The following is a 20,738-nucleotide window of genomic DNA, read 5'->3' on the forward strand; positions in this document are numbered from 1 at the left end:
GTTCTCGTAAATCAATTTTCACTTGTACAATTTTTGCAAAAGAATTGGTAACACATTATGAGGATACAAAGAGCAATACCTTCTTTAGCCAATTGATAAATTTCAAACAAAAGGGTTCAATGGTGGATCACATTGATGACTTCCAAAGATTGAATATCAAGGTAAATGATATTCCAGAGGAGCATGAGATTGATGTCTTTATAGGGATTTTAAAGGATAACATCTATCATGAGGTTCGCCTTTGGGAACCTAATTCATTGGGGGAGAGATTCAAGGTGGCAAGAAAAGTTGAAAGAAAAATTATGACAAGGAAGTCTACCACTCACAACTATAAAGATGGAAGTGTTGTTTCTTCTAGCCTCCCGCAACCTACAAGGTTGACACCACAACAAATGGAGGAAAAACGAGCAAAAAGGCTTTGTTATAGTTGTGATAGAAAATACATTAAGGGTCATAAGTGAGATGAGAATAAATTATTTCACATAGATTGTGAAGAGGAGGAAGAAAGGTAACAAGAAACATCAAAAGAAGAGGATATACACCAAGATCCAACCCCAGAGAAAGAGGAAATGAATCCGACCATATCTTGTAATGCATTGGCAGGAATTACCACTCATCAAACTCTCAAGGTAGAAGGATATATCAAGAAAAAAAGGTAATATTGCTGATTGATTTGGGTAGTACCCATAATTGTATTCATTGTAAAGTAGCCAAGGAATTGAATTGCTTTCTATATCCAACACCAAAGTGTCAAGTGATGGTTGCAAATGGAGGAACTATAAATTGCTCAGGGAAGTGCCATAATATCAATTTAACCATGGGAGAATATGTAATGAATAGTCCAATGCTTTCCATTCCAATGGGTGGTGTTGATGTTGTATTAAGCGTCTAATGGTTACAATCTTTGGGGATGATAACTTTTAATTTTCAATAATTTTTCTTGATATTTTCCTAGGAAGGAAAGGAAATCGAATTAAGGGGCATCACAAGGAATCCGAGGAAGAAAATCAACTCTAATGGCATGCCAAAGATTTTGAATAAATAACAATGAGGCATTATTGCACAATTATGCTCACTAGATGTTCAAACATCGAAATCATCTGTTTCTCCATATCTCCAAAGAATCTTTGACAATCATTCCAAGGTATTTGAGACTCCTAAAGGCCCCCCACCTATTTGTGATGATGATCATGATATTCAGTTGATTCCAGGAAGCATTCCTCCAAACATCAGACCTTACATATATCCCTATGCCCAAAAAAGTGAAATTGAATGTATGGTTGTAGAAATGCTAGAGGCATGTATAATTCAACCTAGCCAAAGTTCTTTCTCTACTCCAGTAGTATTGGTACACAAGAAGGATGGATTATGGCACATGTGTCCGGATTATAGGGAGCTCAACAAGCTCACTACTAAAGATAAATTTCTCGTTCCTGTCACTAATAAGCTATTGGATGAATTACATGGAGCAATTTACTTCACCAAGATGGATCTTCATTCAGGATGTCATCAAATTAGAATCAAGAATTTATACATTTCGAAAACAACATTCAAAACTCATGAAGGCCATTATGAATTTTTGGTCATGCCTTTTGGACTTACTAATTCACCTTCTAGATTTCAAGGTTTGATGAATTCCGTTTTCAAACCCTTCCTTAGAAAATATGTGTTAGTATTTTTTGATGATATACTAATCTACAACAAGTCCTGGAAGGATCATGTTCAACATGTTGACAAGGTGCTCAAAATATTGGAGGAGAAACAATTGTATGCTAAAACCTCCAAATGTTTCTTTGGGGAACAGGAGGTGGAATATTTGGGTCATATTGTATCTCATGATGGTGTTAAGGTATATCCTAACAAAATTAAAGCCATCAAGGAATGGAAAATTCCCACAACCTTAAAGCATCTTCGAGGATTTCTTAGGTTGACAGGGTATTATCACAAGTTTTTTAAGAATTATGGGAAAATAGCAGCACCTCTAACAACATTACTATAGAAAGAGGCATTTTTTGGACTCGAGAAGCAACTAAGTCCTTTGAACATCTTAAAGAGGCAATGTGCCAAAATCTGATGTTAGCTACTCCAGACTTCACAAAAACCTTTATGGTGGAATATGATGCCTCAGGAAATGGAATTGGTGTTGTTTTAATGCAGGAAGGAAGACCCATTGCTTTTGAAAGTCGTCCAATCAAAGGAAACTATTTACACAAACCTATTTATGAGAAGGAAATGTTGTCAATACTACATGCCCTGAAGCAATGGTGGCCTTACCTAATGGGAAGACACTTCAAGGTAAAAACATATCATGATAGTCTTAAAAACTTTTTGGTACAAAGATTATGTTCAAAAGACCAGCAAAAATGATTCACTAAGATGCTGTTTTATGACTTTGAAATCATCTACAATAAAAGGGAAGAAAACTTTGTTGCAAATGCGCTCTCAAGAAGGGAGGAGGATGTGGAAGCATTTCTCTATGCCATTTCTATGATCAAACTTGATTGGATAACTGAAACAAGGGAGGAATGGAAGAATGACGAAGAGGTGTGGGCACTAATTCAAAAGTTGCAACAAGATCCCAGTATACCTGATACATTTATTTGGAAAAATGACTTATTGTTGTACAAAGATTGCTTATATCTGTGTAATAATTCCCAACTCAAACAAAAAATTCTTTTGGAATTGCACACCTCTCCTTTAGGAAGGTACTCATGAATTTTAAAAACTTAACATAGTGTCAAGAAGGATTTTTTTTTGGGATGGACTTAAATCTGATATTCAAAATTTTGTGGTAGAATGTTTAGTTTGTGAACAAAATAAAGTTGAGAAAGTTAAGACCATAGGTCTGATACGACCTTTGACCATTCCAAGTGAGTGTTGGGAGGAGGTCTCAATGAATTTTATCACAGGTTTACCCAAGTTCGAAGGAAAGTGTGTCATCATGGTGGTAGTTGATAGACTTACCAAGTATGCACACTTTTGTGCATTATCTCATCCTTTTAAAGCCAATATAGTTGCTACTGCATTTATGGAAACAATTCAATAGGTACATGGAAACCCAAAGATTATTGTAAGTGATAAAGACCTCATTTTCACTGGAAACTTTTGGACAAAATTATTTTATTGCCTTGACATTCAATTAGCTCATAGCTCATCTTATCATCCTCAATTTGACAAGAAAACTGAGATAGTGAATAAATGTTTGGAAGGATATCTTCGTTTCTTTGTATATGATAAACAAAAAAAATGGGTTAAGTGGTTACGTTTGACTAAATGGTGGTATAACACTTCCATACCCCAACAAAAATGACCCCATTTATGGCACTTTATGGATATCATCTATTGTCTATCACATCATCTTTAAGAGAAAATTCTAAGGTTCAAGCAGTACAAGATCACATCGAGCATCAACAACAAGTTCTCCAACTCTTCAAGGATAACCTCACTTTGACACAAAATCGAATGAAACAACAGGCAAATCAACATCGTAGTGAAAGAAGTTTTGACGTAGGCGCCTGGGTATTTTTAGGACTACAACCATACAAACAAATGTCCCTCAAGCAAGTTAAGAAGGATAATACATTTATCACCCAAGTACTATGGTCCTTACAAGGTGTTGCAAAATATTGGTACTATGGCATGCAAATTGGAGCTACCTGCATCTTTCCGAGAACACCCAGTTTTCCATGTTTCATGCTTAAAGAAGGTTATTGGTGACAAGCTCCCAGTTTAAATAATATTTCCAGAACTTGACGATGAAGGAAAAATCATATTGGAGTCTGAATTAGTCACGAAAACAAGAACCCGACAACTACAAAATCGATCAATTTCAGAGTATCTCATTAAGTGGAAGAACTTACTTGCTGAAGATTCCACATGGGAGGATAATTTTTTTATACAGTGTTTATTTCTGGTAGCATCAAATGTGCTCTAAGTCTCAAATTTTGTAGGGAGGCTTAGACACATGCATTCTTCAATACCTTAAAATTGTTTTGGGAAATTCCACTCGGAGACAGTTTTATTAAAATAATTAATTATTTTTAATGGGACCCTATGTCTAAGCTTAGTAAATTATAATAATTAATGGGTATTAATCTAAATGGTGGGTGTAACTTCTAGAAGAAGACGATGATCAAGACGAAATGATCTAAGCCATTGATTAGAAGTTAATCTAGGCTGTTGGTTGTCCAACAAAAAGATTTAAAAAGAGGTTTGAGGGGCACTTGGAGAACACACATAGAGAGTTTAGAAGATCAACTTTTTGAAGCAGAGCAGTTGCCGGTGAGAAATTCAAAGTGAGATTTTGTAGTGAGGGGCAGGGATAGTTGCCGTTGGAGATTTCTCCTGATCTGGGAATACTCAACAGAGGAGGCAAAGAGAGATCCTGGAGAGGCAACACTGAGCCAGAAGACGCTGATGCAGAGCTACGTAGGGGCACACAAAGGCAACATAGGCTGACAAAGAAGTAGCGGAAAAAGCCTTTAGAGAGTCTGAAATTTGCGGAGGGTTCGATTTCTGTAGTTGGAAGTCGGGTTGTGAGACTGTGAGAGCAGAAGTTTGAATCTCATAGGAAAATTGATCAACTCGGAAGAGTGACGCATGTCCTAGACAATGTGACGTTGGGTTGACGTAGACACTACGCAGAGGCAGACATGGGCTGTTCATTCAAGGGCTTGATCAGCCAAGACTTCCAGTGACAGTGTGAGGTAATCTCACAAATCTCTCTGTCTGTGATATTCTCTATAAGTGGATTTTCGAGAAGGCATCCAAAAGCTGTATTCAGAAATTACTACTGCATAATAAAAAAACCCGTAGAGCTGCTGCACTAGTTTTCCCGCATTGGGTTTTTTTGGGGACATTTGTCTAAAAATAATTTTGTAGATGTGTTGTATCTTTTTCCTGTTCAGTTTCTTGTTTCGAAATATTATTTTAAATAGTGAATGTTGCAGTGGTATTTACTTCGATATTTATCGTAGAACAAAATAAATAACTTGTATGGATTAACAAGTAGGAGAAGCAACATTAGTTTGATGCATTAGGGATTTCGGGTTTAGGAATTTTCACATGGTATCAGAGGTGCAGGTGAAGCAAGAAAAATAGAGCCAGAAGACCCAGCGTTGAAGGAAGAAGGGAATTCGAAATCCCTGCAAGGGCAACAATTTGAATCCCTAGAGGGTTTGCACAGTTCAGGCCAGGAGGGATACGTTTTTGTGGTAAATCTCTATCTGTGTGAGTCGACAGAGAGGTAATATTTCTAGATCGAAATTTGTTAGCGGCAAAGGGAGAAACGCCGCATAAGCTTCAACGAAGAGGGGTTTTCTGGTGGGATGCAGTTTTCTGCAGGCAGTTGCTGGGCATAAAGACATCAGAGGGAAGAGAGATACACGGTTGAGGGTATTTTTCCTTAGAGGACTTCCAGCCAAGGAGTCTGAATTCTCACTAGCTGAGTAGCAACAGAGAGGGGCCGATCTACAAGCTCCAGAAGGGAGTGCGTAGGCCAGTCTAGTGCGGCATAGAGTAGAGAGGAGGCTATTAAACTTTTTTTATTAGCAGAGATGGTAGCCAGTGGGATGAGAGATCATGATAGTTTGGATGAGGCATCGAACTATGTGATCTGGAAGGCAAGGATTTCATGCGTTCTGGATGAGCATTTTCTCAAAGTCTACGTCAACAACATGGTAGCCGAGCCCGCAGGTCTAGATCAATTCAAGAAATACAAGGGAGAAATGATGAAGATAAAAAGAATGGTCCTTGTCAGAGTGAAGGATCATATAGTCAGTCACATCACTGGCAGAATCACTGCCAATGAGATGTGGGATGCATTATCGACGCTGTATCAAGGAGCTTCCGAGCAATGAAAGATATACTTGGAGCAGAAGATGAGATCTATGTAGATGCAGAAGTGGGAACACATTGATCTGTTCCTTGCAAAGCTTTAGGAGATTTGAGATGAATTAGCAGTTGTGGGGTCAACACCTCAAGGTTCTGAGATGGTAATATTGGCCCTAAATTTAGTATCTGAGGAGTGGAAAGTCTTTGTCCAAAGCATCCTGGGCAGCACGACTTTGCCAAACTGGAATGAGATGTGGGAAACTCTTAAGCAAGAGGAGTTGACGAGGAAATTGGTCAAGTGTAAACTTGACAAAAGCAACAACTGTGGGTCGAAGCCCAAGGAGGAGGAAGAGAATGCAACCCTTGCATCCAAGGGGCAGCATGAGCAATGAAAGAAGAAGAAAGATTTTTCGAAGATCAAATGCTTCAGGTGTGGTGAACTAGGTCACTATGCAACACAATGTCCTCTCAGAAAGAAGGACAAAGATGAGAAGCATGATCTGAAAGTTGCAGCCAGAAAGATTTAGGAGGATGAGTTTTCCATCACAACCGAGATACCTCCAGGAGGGAGGTGGGTTGATTTAGAGTTGTAGTTAGAAAGAGCTACAGATGGGCAGGATCCTTGAGGAGCCCACCTCTCGGATAAATTCCTTGCTACATGAGCCTAGATCAGAAGTAGCAGGATGTACCAGTGTCAGTTGGTGCAGAGGAGTGCTCGAGTGATAGTTGCAGAGGCGAAGAACACTAGAGACTGAGTAGCGCAGAACAAAGTTGGTAGCGATGTAGTTGGCACAGAGCAGACGTTAGAAACAATGCAGAGGTTTCAGAGGATTAGCGTAGAGACTAGCAGCAGTCAGAACTCCAATAACGAGATGCATCATGCTGAACACCAGTTCAGTAATTTGAGATGCTTTTCCGTTGTTGATGCAGTAGCAACAACAGTTGGAGAGGGTTGTAGTGGCAGTGCTAGCAGCAACACATATGAATAATTAAGAGGGAGTTGCAATCCCTATGCAGTGTTGACAGTGGCAGGCTCAACAATAGTATAAATGTATCATTTGCGCAGTAGTTGGTGGACAAGATGTCAGACATCAACAATGTAGGAGATGTTACAAAACAAAGTGATGCTTCAACAAGTTGCATTGCTAGAGCACATTCCTCGTTAATAGGGAGTGTTGATTTCTGGTAGCATTAGATATGCTCGAAGTCTCAAATTTTGTAGGGAGGCTTAGACACATGCATTCTCCAATACCCAGAAATCGTTTTGGGTAATTCCACCCGGAGATAGTTTCATTAAAATATTTAATTATTTTTAATGGGACCCTAAGTCTAAACTTAGGAAATTAAAATAATTAATGGGTATTAATCTAAACCGTGGGTGTAACTTCTAGAAGAAGACAAGGATTAAGTCAAAATGATCTAAGCCATTGATTAGAAGTTAATCTGGGCCGTTGGTTGTCCAACAAAAAAATATAAGGAGGAGCTTGAGGGGCACTTGGAGAACACAGAGAGAGAGTTCAGAAGATCGAATTTCTGAAGCAGAGCAGCTGCCGGTGAGAAATTTGAAGTGAGCTTTTGTACAAAGGGGCAAGGATAGTTCCAGTTGGAGATTTCTTCTGATCCGGGAATACTCAGTAGAGGAGGCAGAGAGAGATCGAAGAGAGGCAATGTTGAACCAGAAGAGGATAACTAGAGCTACGCAGAGGCAACGCATAAGCCTCAAGGGAGTCCGAAATTTGCCAGAGGGTTCGATTTCTGCGCTGGAAGTCAGGGTGTGAGATCAGGAGAGGAGAAGTCTAAATCTCAGAGGCAAATTGATCAGTTGAGAAGAGTGATGCAGGTCCTAGACAGTGTGATGCTGGGCTGACGCAGACACTGCACAGAGGTAGCCATGGGATGTTCATTCAAGGGATGGATAAGCCAGGACTTCTAGTGATAGTGTGAGGTAATCTCACAAATCTCTCTATTAGTGATATTCTCTGTAACTGGATTGTTGGGAAGGCATCTAGAAGTTGTATTCAGAAATTACTATTGCATAATAATAAAACCCTCAGATCTGTTGCACCGGTTTTCTTGCATTGGGTTTTACCGGAGACATTTGTCCAAAAATAAATGTGTAGATGTGTTGTATCTTTTTCCTGTTTAGTTTCTTGTTTCGACATATTATTTTAAATAGTGAATGTTCCGGTTGTATTTACTTCGATATTTACCATAGAACACAATAAATAACTTGTATGGATTAACAAGTAGGAGAAGTAACATCAGTTTGCTGCAGTAGGGATTCTGGGTTTAGGAATTCTCACACACAAAAGCATCCATAACTACTCAGGGGTTGAGGAAAACCATTTTTTGATGGAGAGGGGCATTTTAGGTCCCTATAATACTAGTGTACCTCCCTTATTGTTATTGTTAGTGTAGTACCCTTATTATTATTGTGGTGCCCATGTAGCCCCCATAGAATCCCACTATTGTTATTGTTGTTCCCTTACATTATTATTAATATGTAGGTTCTGATTATATTGTGACACCTTAGACTCCTATATATACCTAGAAGGTCTTGTCATTTTAATAATCCAAGAATTGTTCATTTATGTGATGTAAAGGAGGTTTCCCCCTCGAAGAGGCTAATTTTCAAGTCGTTGATCTATCTTTTCTTATGTTTTGTGATCTGGTTGCATAACAAACTTATGAGGGAAAAATTTCAGTATACTGAGGATTCTGCTGAGAAGAAGACTTAGGTGGTTGTTCTTAGGTAACGATCTGTTGAAGAATGTGTAACTAGGTTCAATCTTCATAAATATGAAATGTACTTTTGATTCTTGTATATTGTAAAAAATGAAAGAAATATTCATTATTGTTATTTTTGTAGCATGGATTTCATGCTCAAAGTATTTTATTTAGAGGTCAAGCACCTATTGAGTTCTTCTAGGGTTAATAAGTCAAAACATGAAAGAAATATTCATTATTGTTATTTTTGTAGCATGGGTTTGATGCTCAAGGTCTTTTATTTAGAGGTCAAGCACCCATTGAGTGATTCTAGGGTTAATAAGTCAAAGAGTCATCGTCATATGAAAAACACCCCATCAGGCACATTGTAACTTGTAAAAAGAATTATTTTTGTATTTAAATGTGCCAAAATGCCTCCAAGGCTAAGTCGGCTTGGCAGCTAAGAAGTCGACCCCAATTAGGGCATTTCATTCACCTTGGAAAACTATAATAGGAGGGACCTTGACCTCCTATGGACATCATTCATTCTCTCTTCATTTCAACCGAAGGAGAAGAAGAAGAAGGATAGAGAAGAAGGAAGAAGGACAAAGGACAAGTGTTTGGGTTATTTTCTCTGTCTCTTTTCACACGTGTGAAGGAAGGAGGTTAGAGTTTTGTTGATGCAAAATCAAACTTGGAGAAATTGTAGAAATAAGGTCAAAGGAAGGTCTATTAGGTCATCCTCAAGCCCTAGAAGAAGGAGAAACTCGAGGGAAGGTCAAAGGAAGCCTTGAAAGCTGTAAATATGCTCACATGTGTGGAGGCAACATCTGTTGTAGGGGCCAAAAATTTCAGACATGTAGTAGAGACCAAAATTCTATAGTCGGGGGTCGAAGTTGTGTAGCTAGAAGAGATTTGACTAGGTTTGACCTCGACAAAGGAAGCACATCATCAAGAAGGTCAGAATTGGTCTCGTAAGGGTATTGATATTGGTCTATAGATCTTGGAATTCATCATTTGAAGAATCTATAAGAAGAGAAGAGATTTGTGGGTTTTCCTCTCAAGTGGAGAGGTTTTGGCCTTGACTTGCAACCTATATCCTGTGTTCCTGTGTATTTTTGATCTTCTTGTTTTGGTAGTTGTTTGATGATAAGAATAACATAATAATAAGAGAAGAAGCTAATAAGTAAGAAAAAGTAAAAAGACATCACAAGCAATTATCAAGTTTAAGATAAATCATCCTAACTATAGCCGTATAGATTTCTCAACATGGTATTAGAGCTAAGGTTGGCTAAGATGAAGATCACTACATCCTTGAAGAAGTATTTGAAGCAGTGTTTCATGGTAGCAAGCCATCTCAAGCAAGGAATCAAGGCATTATGGAATCTCCTATTATCCATCAAGAATAGTATGACCAAGACTTCTACAAAGGACGAAGGGTTATTCTCAGCACTTACTGACACATTTGAAGATGAGAATATTTCGGTAATTGATAGTGGACCATCAAGACATATGACAGATGAGCACAAACAACTAAAGACCTTATGAATAGGAAAACCTTCCTACTCCGTTGAGCTTGGTGACAAGAAGAGCTATCCTGTAAGAGGAATTGGATCAACCTCATTGGAGCTAGAGAATGGAGGAAACATTCATCTCAACAACATCCTATTTGTTCCAGGTTTGCAAAAGAATCTACTTTCTATTTCATGTCTAGAAGATAAGGGAGATAGAGTCACTTTTATAGATGGGAAGGTTGTAGTATGGGATAAAAACTAACATAAAAAATCCAAAGATCATTGGGATTCATGAAGGAAGACTACATATTTTTGACTCCTCTCTCTCAAGTGTTGGTTCGCATTGAAGTAAGTCCATGTGAACTTTGGCATAGAAGTTTTGGTCACAGTCACTACAAAATATTACCAACTCTAAATTCAATGGTGAATGGTATCCCTGAACTCAAGGAGGATCATGAAGGAGTATGCAAGGGATGTGCATTAGGTAAAAATGTTAAGAGACCATTTGGAAGCAGTGCTTGAAGGTCAAAATAAATTCTAGATCACATTCATTGTGATGTATGTGGTCCTATGTCTACAAAGTCTCTTGGAGGTCATCTATATTATCTAACATTCATTGTTGACCACTCAAGGAAAACTTGGATCCATTTGCTGAAGTCCAAGGATGAGGTATTCAATAAATTTCAAGAATTCAAAGCTGAAGTAGAGAACCTTATAGAAAGGAGAATAAAGATACTAAGGTTTAATAATGGAGGAGAATACACTTCAAGGGAACTCATAGCTTTGTGTAAGGAGGTTGGGATTTTGACTGAGCTAACAGTACCATATAATCTCGAACAAAATGGAGTTGCTGAACGAAAGAATTGATATATTGAAGAAAGTGTAAGAACCATGTTACATGATCAAGACTTGCCAAAATTTCTGCTGGGTGATGTTAAAGAATGTAACTAGGTTCGGTCTTCATAATTGTACTTGATTCATAATGAAATATATTTATCAAAAGAAAGAAAAATATTTTTTATTATCATTTAAATTAACTTATTAAAGCACGGGTTTCATGCTTGGGTCAATTATTAGAAGTCATGTCTCCATTGTAGGCTTTAGGCTTTTTATTTAAGTCAAAGTCAAATTTATTTTTTCAAAATAACTCCTCCATCAAGTCACCTTGTTGTCGGTCTCCAATTAATACTCTACAAGTCAACTTCTCAAACAAATTCATGTCGGCTCATTTATAGTGGAAAACAACTATATATAGGAGTGAGGACTTTGCTCAAAAAGGTGAGAACAAAGACAATTTTGAAGCATCTCAGTGAGGAAGTTCGGGTATCATAGTGGAAGATAATTTAGATAAGAAGACTGAGGCATGTTTGGACTACCACCATTACTGACTGAAGTCTAGGCTGCCACCACAAGAATGAAACTTGGGAACGAGGCATGAATGTATTGCATTGTTTGTTACAAGACTGAAACTTGGGAATGAGGCATGACTGTATTGCATTGTTTGTTATCATTACAGGATCGAAAATTGGGCTAAAAGTTACATGACCATAGAATTGGGCTATCATTACAGGACCAGAGAACTAAACTATCATTACAGGACCGATGACTGCGTTTGCTGAAGGGCTGTGTGCCACCACTACAAGATCAAATCATATTACGTCATCATATGAATGCTGCCACCACATGATCAAAGCACATATGGAATACCCCAGATTGAATTATGAAGAAGGTTGCCTCAGATCGAAGCATGATTAGGATCTCAGGCATGAAGAAGGTTGTTACATAGGCTGCTACAAGAACGAAGAATGATTGGACTACCACAGAACTAAAGTATGACGTGACAAGGTTGAGTTGATGGATGGAAGTAGTCTTTGCTAGAAAAAGTAATTATGTTCGGTCTTCAATAATGTACTTGAGTCATTATGTAATGTACTTGTCAAAAGAATAAATAAAAGAATTTGTATTATTATTGTTGTGACTTATTAAAGCATGGGTTTCATGCTTGGGTCACCATGTTTTAGGTCAAAGTCCCCATTGAGGACTTCTAGGATTCATTTTGAGTCTATAGAATTATTGTACATTTAAAGAGACCCTTCTTGGGATTTTGAATCATGTAAAAAGGTTAAGTATTGAGTCAGATATGAATTATGTAACCTCCACACCATGTCGGCCTAAGAGAAGATCAAGTCGGCCTAAGGACCCATTCGATCCTAGAAGAAGCCTATAAAAGGAAGGACTTCAAATTCATTTGGAGGATTTCTTCTCATTCTCTCTCTACTAAGCAGAAGTGCGAAAATATGTTTGCAGGGCAGAAGTGCGAAGTAGGAAGCTAGGAAACTCTATTGTCGGGAAGCTGAAGTGAATGCGAGTTTGGGGGAGTCTAAGGAGTCAAGGAAAATTGAAATCTTGGTGGTGGTTTCTCTCTGTTTCGTGCTCTAGATTGGGAGAACGAAGACTTCCAAGTTGGACTGCTATCGGAAGCTGTTAGCTGCTGCATAGTCAAAGTTGCTAGGAAAAGGTCAATCTTCTAGAGGTTACTTGGTGTGGAGGGAAGGTTTGGTCTTGGTCTAGGGTGAAGAGTCTCAAAGGATACTATTGAAAGGAAGAATTACTTTGATTGGGTTTTCCCCTCGAGGGGGGTTTTGCCTTGGCATGTGCCTACATCTTGTGTCCATTGTTTTATGTGCTATTGCTTTTGGTAATTGCTTGATGAACGAAATATAAAGAATCATAATAATAACAAACATCACAAGTAATTATCAAGATGGAGAAAATATTTACTGCCTTTATGATTTTCCAACATGGGATCAGAGCTTTGGTGAAGAAAGAATAAAAATGAAAATCCATTCATAGGCACTATCTCAGGGAAGGAGACTATTATATTCAAGGAAGATGTCTAACTCTATCAGGGGGGATCAAGCTTGAAGGAGCATCTAACTCTAGATCCTGGAAGAAGAGGATTGACCTAATCCTAGTGAAGAAAAAGGTGCTAGACTTGGTTAAAGGAAATGTAAAGAAGCCTACAGAAGAAGCTAGTGATGTTGACAAAGCGAAATTCAGGGATCTAGAATTGGTGGCTATGACTCTAATGGTAGAAGGGATAAAAGACAATTTTGTCCCATTCATAGCTAACATTGATCATGCTCAGGAGATGTATGAAGCCTTGTCAAAGCTATTCACTATTAAGAACATTGGTCAAGTAGCAAGTTTGAAGAATGAGCCGAGGACTACAAAGATGAGTAAAGAAGATACTGTGGAAACCTTCTTTGTGAATATAGTTAGACTCAAGAATGATCTCTTGGCCATTAATGAGATTGTTCCGGAAAAAGATAAGTATCTCATGTCTTTTTAGTTTTGGGTTCATGCATTCATTTAGTTTTGATTATGTTAAATACTAATCACCATTCTCCCTCTATTGTCTTGATTAGGGAAAACATCCACAAGAAGGAGGATCTCTCAAGACAAGGTTAGTCAAGAAACAAAGGTATGCTTTGAATTCATTGATTGAAAAGATTATTCATTTGATGATCTATTACTAACCTTGTTATGACTAGAAATATTGAATCCTAGTGATTCTTGTTTGGGTGATTCATCTCTTGATAAATCTACCCACCCCACTCTTATCTGATTTGGTAGAACCCTAGATAGGTTTTGGAAAACCCTAACTGAAGGGTATGCTATTGTGAATGTTTGAAACCCTAAACTAATTAGGGATATTGTGAAATGCTAGTTGAAGTCTTTATTGATGATTTCATATTTGGGATTTTGGTATGATCGAGAAATCCTAACTTGTTAAGATGGAATTATAAGATCTAAAATCCCGAAACTTTTGAAGTTTTGGTAATATAGGGTTTGCTATGTTTCCACATTGGAACCCTATCTCATTGGGGTTTGGTGGAATGTGTGTTCTACATTGGAACCCTAGCTCATTAGGGTTTGGTGGAATGTGTGAGCAAGACCCTTATATTGTCTTAGAATTGATTTACTTGGTATGTGTGTGTTGTTTGATCAAACCCTAGTATAATCAATATGTTTGTGTGTCTAACTCTTATTGATATTTGTGAAGTTGGGTTTGACTATCTCATGATATGAAATGTATTTGAATGGTGATGAAATCTAGGCATATAGAGATATGTCCTTTTGGTTGAATCCCTAGCTTGGTCTAGGTTAGATGTATTAATGTTATTGGACAGATGATATGATTATGTATGTTTATGAATTCCTAGATATGTGTGTTGACCTAGTCATTGATGGTTATGAGTCTTATGATTTAATGAAGTCATTGTCTGAGATTCTAGGATGTTGATGGTTGGAAATCTAGGGTGTTATATCTAAACCTACTGAAGTTAAAAGTTGTTTAGTATGTTTTGATATAACAATCTGAAATCTATTAGATGATTGTTGAAAGACAACCAAACAAGAACACAAACATTTACCTTGGGAAAACCCACATGGGGGAAACATAACAACCTTTTCCTTAGAGAAATTATTTAGTTCAACAAGAGACACACCTAGATATTCTAGTCAATCACAAGGTCGAACTGACCAAAAAAGTAGACTTGGTTAAACCTGCTCCAACTGCCTCCTAGTTAAGTCAAACAACTGCCTCGATATGGTCTATTAGGGCAGAAATTTAGCTTGCGTTTGCACCCAAGAATCCTGGTCATGCTGCCCTGATATGCCTCAAAATTGTTTGTCACACGTGCGAAGTCAACTGGACAGAAATGCCACATGTGTGAGGTTAGATAAAAAGGAGAGAGATCATTCAATAGCTATATAACTTCGACTATCTTCTTATTTGTTTCCTTTGCTTGGATGAATAGAGATATACTTCTTATGTGTGATTCGAATATGTCCTTGTGGAAGAAAACCAATGGTGTATATATAATGTCTTAGGAGGTCAAATGGGTGTGACTTTGACTGGGGCCGACTTGACTAGGAGGAGGGCTAACTTAGCTTGTTTGGAGCCAAAAATTCAAATATCAAAATTCAAAAATTTTCTTTTGAAGAACATGCCTTATATGAAGAATATATGCGTCAAGGGATAAAAATATTATTTATGAAGATCAACCATAACTACAAAATTCAACACAGGGGATGAGGGAGAGACATAAGAGATTGATGAGTGAGCAGGGAGTAGTAGAGGAAGGCTTGAAAAAGGACAGTGGCTCCAAGACAAAGGAGTGGAGTGGTGAGGGAAAGGCTTGGTTGAGAGGGGAAGTTGATAGCTCAGTAGGGAGAATCACGGAGAAAACCAGATGATGACAAGAGAAAAATAAAGCTTTGAGGGGATTTGAGGGAGTACAATGTTGAATGAAGTCGCATAGGTAAACAAAACCTAGTAGAGGGAGAAAAATCTAGATACCAAGAGAACCCATGAAAGACAAAGAACTAGAAGAGATAAAATGAAGGATCAAGGAAAAATTGTAGGGCATAAGCACAAATAAATTGAACTTGAGTGGGTTGGTCATGTTGTGAAGGATCACACTCAGTGGCAAGAGTAGCCCGGAGTAGTCGAGATGCATAATTACAATTAAAGTCTCTGGTCTCATTAACTCCATGGATTAACTTAGACTAGAGATGTCAACCTTGTTCGCCTCTTGCCATGGTTAACTGGCTATAAGTGTACTAAAGAACTCCCCGCTCACCAAGCAGTATCCTTATTTCCACTTCCTTGCATAATTGGATTGCCACAACCTATATTCTTCCATGATTTTTTCCCTTTGTCCTCGAATCTGTAGACCTCTAGATGTTCATACCTTCCCTAGCTTCTGCACGTTCCAAGGCTGCGTTGTAGTTACAAATATTAATTTTTTGATTTTGCTTCGTCTTGTGTGACGATGGGGTTGCCATGCAAGCTACTAGGTGGAGGCAACTTGCTTCCTTCTATTATGATTTCATACCATCACCTTGAGGTTGTCGTGTTGTTTTGGATGGGCACCCCTTGTGGGGAGTTTTGACGATATTGTTATGTTATATGGTTATTCCATTTTTTCTTTAGCTTGATATTTGTATCATTTTATATATATATTTTTGATAGTATAATTTCCATACCATTGTTTTATGAATTAATATACTATTTTCACCATATTGTTTTTTTTTGTTGGCTTACCCACCAGGAATTTGAATCTTAAATCTTGTGGTTTACATAATACTTCATAACATGACATTCATTTGTTGAGTTTCCTCCGTGGGAAATATTTTCACCATATTATTATTATTATTATTTTTAACCCAGAGGCATCGATAACTGAGTCAGTCTCATACAAGTGTGACACAAGGTCGATTCTGGCCGTTAGCACTATACCTCTGTGGGCTTATAACATGTCCTCCTCTCCGTATATTGGGTCATGACCGAGGGATTTAACCTTGGATCTCTTGGTTTCCATGATTTCACATCACTTCGATCACCAATTGAGCTCTCCCTGGGACTATTTTGACCATATTATTATCATTATATAGTTATTTATTTATTTATTTTTATTTTTTGTATATTTGTTTTAATTTTTATATGTTAATTTTACATAAAAATGTATTTGAATTTCAATTCTATATATGGTTGTGGATTAGGTGTATAACTTTGTCTTCAATTTATGATTGTCTTTATGAATAAAATGATTATTTTATAAATATGTTATTGTTTCTATGTACTTGTAAAAATGTCAATCAAAGGCACAAGTAAGTGTATTACAAAACAAAATTTGTCCTTGGAATCACAAGAGAATGTTAATGATCTTAGTAGTTTATGTTATCAACAAAATAAACATGTAATAAATGAATGTAAAATATATTTATATCATAAAATAACCACAAATTATTATTCAAAACAAATTTTCCAATAGCTATAAGTATGATATTTTGATTGATATCATGCAAAGAACATTTTTCATAAATGTAGATCATGATCTAGATAACCTAGCTACACATGACAACTCCAAGGTTTTATAAATGTAAACTTAAGTTTGGAGCATGGACCAAGCATACAAAACACCGGGATACCAAAGTTAGTGATGTCGCTCGACAAATAATGTCATGTAATGATGTGCATGATGGTAATTTGCTTCATTTGGTTAATAATTTGCAACTTCCTACTGCTAATATTGGATTGGTCTTTCATCACCCTTTTTGAGAAATTTTTGGTGTCACCAACATAATAAAGCATCCCTCGTACTATTTCACTTTGAGCAACAAAGGTATTTAAGCCCTTTTTCATTGTGACTATATTGCAAGTGGTTTCATGATATTGGTGACTTTAAATCGTGTTTACTTTTGTTGACTCAAGACACTATTCATTTGAATAAAGTTAGAGAAATGAATGGTTAGAACTGAAGAACCATGTCATAACTTTCCTCCAAATCGTCATAGACCATCTAATTGGCAAACTAATGTAAATGTTGTATGCATTTGATTTGGTTTTCATTTTTACATTATACTTTTCATTTTGCGTAGTGAAATGTTATAATATTTTATGACCAAGATTCCATTTAACGCATTAAGGTTAGAGATATGTAATCCATAATATAATGGAAATAATTGTTGGAAGTAACAGGTGCATTCCTCTTGTTGCAAATTTTGGAGAGTCCTTTAACTTTGTAGACCATCTTGTTGCAAATTTGGGAGAGCCCTTTAACATTGTAGACCATCTTGTTGCAAATTTGGGAGAGCCCTTTTACATTGTAGACCATCTAATTGGAAAATTAATGTAAATGTTGTATGTATTTGATTTGTTTTTCATTTTCACATTTTTCTCTTCATTTTGCACACTTAATTTTTATAATATTTTATGAACAAGACAACATTCAATTCAATGAGGTTAGAGAAATGCAATTCTTATATATAAGGGAAATAACTATTGGAAGTAAATAGGTACATTCCTCTTGTTGTAAATTTGGGAATGCCCTTTAACATTGGTGAAGATGAAATCAATTTTAGAAGACATTTTACTCTTCTAATTGGTGCTCAATGTGATCCCATGGATATAGATCATATTCATTTTGATGCTAACATGATTGTTTGAAGATAGATAACTTTTCAATTGTCCAAATGTGCCATGTTTTAGATAACTTTTCAATGTCCAAATGTGCCGTGTTTGTCAAGAATCACCCTAGAATCTAAGTCTTGAGGGGGTTCAAAGGACCTATTGTAGAAGGTGCAACAAGGAGAAAGGTTCCCTTTCTCTTGATGGAATAACATGGAATAACACATGTAAATACTATTGTGCAGGTGACACATGCTCCTGAAGAAAGAGGTCAAAACGTTATCAAGATATGTTGACTAGAATTTTAGATTCTATTAGCTTTGAATATATTTCTTTGTGTGCATATAGGAGGCTCCTTGCAAAAACACTTGTTGACCATGATATTGGAGCATAAAAAACTTGCCATATGTTACCACAGCGAAGGTGTAGGCAAGAGGAAAGGTTCAAATCGTTTCTCTTAGTGAAATAACATGGAATAGTATGTGTAAATTCTATTTTACGAGTGACACATGGTAAATGTGTATAAACGAGGTCAAAAAGTTATCAAGATGTATTGAATAGAATTTCAAATTTTATTATATCTAAAGATCTTTCTTTGTGTGTATATAGAAGGTTCCTTGAAAAACGAGCATATGAAACTTGCCATATGTTACTGAATCTACCTATTTTAATTTTGAAGTCGGAATTTTGTTTTCTTAAATGTTGGATGAAATATTTTCATGAAACTATCAACTAGTGACCAATGAGTTTTATTTCACAATAGTTTTGAAATATATCCGAAGAGACCACGTTTTGTTGAACATCTCTATATGATATAAACATGACCTTTGATGCCCAACACAAAAAAGAGTCGTGGAAACATTGAGATTTCCATGCTATTGTTTGAGTTTGGCCACACTTTTATTCTATTCCCAATGAGGTGTCAAATGACTCTGAGACTTTTTGTTGTTGAAAATTGTAACTAGGTTCGGGCTTCATTATGATGTAATTGTAATCTAGACATTGTATATTCATTATAAAGAAAGAAAATGAAATAAAGAGAAATTATATTTTATTTTGGAGTATGGGTTTCATACTCAAGTTAGAGTCAAAAGCATGTTCTTCATGATTTTAAGTTTTCTAGGTCTTTCTAGGAGAAATAATAATATTGGTCATGTATCATAGTCCCATTCAGATTCATTATAATAAAGAAAAATATTTATTTTATCATGTAAAAGATATGGATAAGCCAAAGACCAAGTTGGCCCAAGAGTAAGGACAAGTTGGCCTAAGGGAGGGCTATTTGATCCTCAAGAAAGGTTATAAATAGAAGGGAGCTTGACCTCATTTGGACGCTCACTCAAGCTAGTTCGATTTGCAATAGCGAAGGTGAAGAAGAGTAGCTGGAGGATGAAGAGGAGGAGCATTAGTCAAATTTTATCAAGGTTTATCTTTCTCTCTTTGTCTCGCTAGGGTTTGTGAAGCTACCATCTATAAGAAGTCAGAATTATGAAGCAGTTGTAGGGGGCCAAAGTTGCAGGGCCTAAATTCTATAGCTAGGGTTAAAGTTGCAGTAGTAGTGTAGAAATATCGAAGTGCTGGAAGTTGTCTCAAGGAAGATATTCTTGGGGGCTGACTTGGGTCTTGGAGGGTTTGTTGGCCTGGGCCTTTGGGTCTTGAAAGTCTCTCTTTTTAAGCAGATTCTAAAGAAGAAGAGAAGCATTTTCTGGGTTTTCCTCTTGGAGGGGTTTTTCCTTGACTTGGAGCCTATATCTTGTGTACTCTGTTTCTTTGTGATCTTCTTGTGTTTGGTAATTGCTTTATGAACAAAATTAAAGAAGTAATAAAATAACATATAACATCACAAGTAATTATCAAGCTAAGGAAAATAAGTTATAATATGCAAGTCTCTATATTTTCCAACATTGTTTTAGAGCTAAGGTGCAAGGAGACTGAAGATCACATCATATCACATCTTTGTTGGTACTATGGAAAGGGTTATAAGGAAGGGCTTCAAGATTCTTAAAAATATCACTATCTCTATCAAGAATGACCTATCGAAAATCATCTCCAAACTTGCAAAGGAAGTAGTAGATGGAAGCTTGTTCTCTGCTTTGTTTGACATATTCAAAGACGCTGATGTATGGGTTATTGACAGTGGTGCCTCCAGACATATGATGGGAGAATGCAGTTAACGTGAAACCCTATCTAAGGGAATTTCATCCCACTCTATCGAACTTGGAAGTGCTATCCCGTGAAAGGCATTGGGTCTACATTGCTGGAGCTAGAGTTGGGTGGAAACATTCACCTCAATAACATCTTATATGTTCTGGGTTTGAAGAAAAATCTACTTTCTATATCTTACCTAGAGGATAAGGGTAATAAAGTTGCTTTTGTTGATGACAAGGTTTTGGTTTGGGATAAGGGCTCTAGTGTTAATGAAGCAAGGGTGATTGGGGTTCATGATGGAACATTATATAGACTCTATACACCTCTAGCTCAAGCCCTAGTCCACCTAGAAGAGAGTCCTTCTAAATCATGGAATAGAAGGTATGGACACCTTCATTATAAGATTTTTCCATCTATGAGTCAAATGGTCAATGACATCCCCAAAATAAAGGATGATCATGAAGGAACCTGTAAGGGATGTGCTCTAGGCAAGAATGTGAAGAAACCATTTGCAAGTAGTGAAACCAGATCTAAAGAAATTTTGGATCTCATACACTCAG

At 37.0% G+C, this 20,738-nt stretch overlaps 1 long non-coding RNA gene across 2 annotated transcripts in view; it reads left to right on the plus strand.

Moving 5' to 3' along the window:
- LOC149253154 (uncharacterized) overlaps positions 1–18,575 on the plus strand; it is a 165,142-nt gene extending 146,567 nt beyond the window's left edge. For both annotated transcript variants that reach the window (XR_016266130.1, XR_016266131.1), the window contains one exon: positions 18,276–18,575. This is a non-coding gene — a long non-coding RNA (uncharacterized LOC149253154). The remainder of the gene's footprint in view (positions 1–18,275) is intronic.
- The last annotated feature ends 2,163 nt before the right edge of the window (positions 18,576–20,738 follow it).

The sequence above is a fragment of the Pinus tabuliformis genome, chromosome 7 (genome assembly GCF_031772625.1).
Source record: "Pinus tabuliformis cultivar Carrire ecotype Pingquan chromosome 7, CPIR1, whole genome shotgun sequence".
NCBI lineage: Eukaryota > Viridiplantae > Streptophyta > Pinopsida > Pinales > Pinaceae > Pinus > Pinus tabuliformis.